Genomic DNA, 2,500 nt, shown 5'->3' on the forward strand with positions numbered 1-2,500 from the left:
GGGCGTGGAAGTAACCGACCGGCGTATCTGCTGGCAGGTGCAGCCAAGATCGAAGGGCTGCACGAACACAGACGTCAAGGAGAGTCATAGTTACTCCCGCCGTTTACCCGCGCTTGCTTGAATTTCTTCACGTTGACATTCAGAGCACTGGGCAGAAATCACATTGCGTCAACACCCGCTAGGGCCATCGCAATGCTTTGTTTTAATTAGACAGTCGGATTCCCCCAGTCCGTGCCAGTTCTGAGTTGATCGTTGAATGGCGGCCGAAGAGAATCCGCGCACCCGCGCGCCCCCGGAGGAGCACGCTAAGGCGGACGCGGCCTCGCAGCAAGGAAGATCCGTGGGAGGCCAAGGCACGGGACCGAGCTCGGATCCTGCACGCAGGTTGAAGCACCGGGGCGCGAACGCCGCGCAGGCGCGCGCATCCTGCACCGCCGGCCAGCACGAGGCCGACCAACGGCGAGAGCAGACCACGCCCGCGCTAAACGCCCGCACTTACCGGCACCCCTACGGCACTCACCTCGCCCAGGCCCGGCACGTTAGCGCTGACCCACTTCCCGACCAAGCCCGACACGCCCCGATCCTCAGAGCCAATCCTTATCCCGAAGTTACGGATCCAATTTGCCGACTTCCCTTACCTACATTATTCTATCGACTAGAGGCTCTTCACCTTGGAGACCTGCTGCGGATATGGGTACGAACCGGCGCGACACCTCCACGTGGCCCTCTCCCGGATTTTCAAGGTCCGAGGGGAAGATCGGGACACCGCCGCAACTGCGGTGCTCTTCGCGTTCCAAACCCTATCTCCCTGCTAGAGGATTCCAGGGAACTCGAACGCTCATGCAGAAAAGAAAACTCTTCCCCGATCTCCCGACGGCGTCTCCGGGTCCTTTTGGGTTACCCCGACGAGCATCTCTAAAAGAGGGGCCCGACTTGTATCGGTTCCGCTGCCGGGTTCTGGAATAGGAACCGGATTCCCTTTCGCCCAACGGGGGCCAGCACAAAGTGCATCATGCTATGACGGCCCCCATCAACATCGGATTTCTCCTAGGGCTTAGGATCGACTGACTCGTGTGCAACGGCTGTTCACACGAAACCCTTCTCCGCGTCAGCCCTCCAGGGCCTCGCTGGAGTATTTGCTACTACCACCAAGATCTGCACCGACGGCGGCTCCAGGCAGGCTCACGCCCAGACCCTTCTGCGCCCACCGCCGCGACCCTCCTACTCGTCAGGGCTTCGCGGCCGGCCGCAAGGACCGGCCATGACTGCCAGACTGACGGCCGAGTATAGGCACGACGCTTCAGCGCCATCCATTTTCAGGGCTAGTTGCTTCGGCAGGTGAGTTGTTACACACTCCTTAGCGGATTCCGACTTCCATGGCCACCGTCCTGCTGTCTTAAGCAACCAACGCCTTTCATGGTTTCCCATGAGCGTCGATTCGGGCGCCTTAACTCGGCGTTTGGTTCATCCCACAGCGCCAGTTCTGCTTACCAAAAGTGGCCCACTTGGCACTCCGATCCGAGTCGTTTGCTCGCGGCTTCAGCATATCAAGCAAGCCGGAGATCTCACCCATTTAAAGTTTGAGAATAGGTTGAGGTCGTTTCGGCCCCAAGGCCTCTAATCATTCGCTTTACCGGATGAGACTCGTACGAGCACCAGCTATCCTGAGGGAAACTTCGGAGGGAACCAGCTACTAGATGGTTCGATTAGTCTTTCGCCCCTATACCCAGCTCCGACGATCGATTTGCACGTCAGAATCGCTACGGACCTCCATCAGGGTTTCCCCTGACTTCGTCCTGGCCAGGCATAGTTCACCATCTTTCGGGTCCCAACGTGTACGCTCTAGGTGCGCCTCACCTCGCAATGAGGACGAGACGCCCCGGGAGTGCGGAGGCCGCCGCCCCGTGAAGGGCGGGGAAGCCCCATCCTCCCTCGGCCCGCGCAAGGCGAGACCTTCACTTTCATTACGCCTTTAGGTTTCGTACAGCCCAATGACTCGCGCACATGTTAGACTCCTTGGTCCGTGTTTCAAGACGGGTCGTGAAATTGTCCAAAGCTGAAGCGCCGCTGACGGGAGCGATTATTCCGCCCGAGAGCATCCCGAGCCAACAGCGGCGCGGGTCCGGGGCCGGGCCAGGTAGGTCCGTCATCCGGGAAGAACCGCGCGCGCTTGCCGGGAGCCCGAGCGCCCAAAGGGGCGAATCGACTCCTCCAGATATACCGCCGGGCAGCCAGCCAGGACACCGGGGCTCTGCCCAACAGACGCGAACCGAGGCCCGCGGAAGGACAGGCTGCGCACCCGGGCCGTAGGCCGGCACCCAGCGGGTCGCGACGTCCTACTAGGGGAGAAGTGCGGCCCACCGCACACCGGAACGGCCCCGCCCCGCGGCGAGTGGAAAGGCAACCGGACACGACCCCGCCGCGGATTGCTCCGCGCGGGCGGCCGGCCCCATCTGCCGAGGGCGGAGGCCAGTGGCCGGATGGGCGTGAATCTCACCCG

At 61.7% G+C, this 2,500-nt stretch overlaps 1 pseudogene; it reads right to left on the reverse strand.

Annotated features, from left to right (window-relative positions):
- LOC126475545 (large subunit ribosomal RNA) overlaps positions 1-2,500 on the reverse strand; it is a 5,419-nt pseudogene that overhangs the window by 2,461 nt on the left and 458 nt on the right.

The sequence above is a fragment of the Schistocerca serialis genome, chromosome 4 (assembly GCF_023864345.2).
Source record: "Schistocerca serialis cubense isolate TAMUIC-IGC-003099 chromosome 4, iqSchSeri2.2, whole genome shotgun sequence".
Taxonomy (NCBI): Eukaryota; Metazoa; Arthropoda; class Insecta; order Orthoptera; family Acrididae; genus Schistocerca; species Schistocerca serialis.